We start from the raw sequence: 1,027 nt of genomic DNA, 5'->3' as shown, positions 1-1,027 counted from the left end.
CATAAACTAGATGAACTCATACTAATTATTAAAATATGGAAACATGAACCTCCAAGCATAACAAAAAGTTAGGAAGAGCCCTGAAGGAGGGTGAGGTAGGAGGAGCGCAAGTTTGAGTCCTGCCTGGGACCCTGTCTTAGAATAAAAAATAAGAAGGGAAGGGGGTAGTGTATTTCAGAGGTAGAGAACCCCTGGGTTTGATCATCACTATTTCCAAAAAAGGTAAAATATGAATGGTGGGAATACACTTGCCTTAATAGATATTAAAACATTAAAATCAATTATTAACAAGTAATACAATGCTAGTATAGTATGAAAAATATGCAAGAAGAACAAAATAGAGCATTAAAGTCAGAATACAAAGGATTTATTATAATGCAATTACCTGGAAGCAAATATTTCATTCAATAAATAGTGTAAAACAACTAACCATCCATTTGCAAGAAGTAACATGAGCCCTTCATTTCTCTAGTCATATAAAAGATATAAATTCCAACAGGAATAAGGGCTGTGTATTATGAATTAATTGAATAAGTTATTAACCCCACAGAAAAGGTGAAAGCCAGGGAAAAGCCTTACCTAAGTTTCTCGCATTGATTGTATTGATGGGCTATGATCAATTATCGAAAGGTACAGGGAAGACCAGAAAAACAAGCATATAAGCAAAGAGAGGAAGAAATACATAAATAAAACTTGTTTGCATTAACAGTAATCTGTGTGATGCACGTGTGTGTATGTGCAGGTGTGTGTGCACACGTGTGTGCATGCATATGTGTGCACACGTCAGGGATAGAGAGAACTGCAAGGGAATGCTCGCGGACACACCAACGATGGTCACTGTAGTGTGGCAGTATTTCTAATGAATATTACTTCCTTTTCTGTATTGATTAATATTCATTGTATTTTTATTTATTTGTATTTTTTAGGGAATGGTCTACACGGTGTTCAGGGTCTCACTACTAGATCGGACTCATATTGATCCGCCTGTTTACAGCCTCCCAAGAGCTGGGATTACAGGTGCACGACC

Source organism: Octodon degus, unplaced genomic scaffold (genome assembly GCF_000260255.1).
Source record: "Octodon degus isolate 3935 unplaced genomic scaffold, OctDeg1.0 scaffold00190, whole genome shotgun sequence".
Taxonomy (NCBI): Eukaryota; Metazoa; Chordata; class Mammalia; order Rodentia; family Octodontidae; genus Octodon; species Octodon degus.
Note: the sequence above shows the minus strand (reverse complement) of the source record.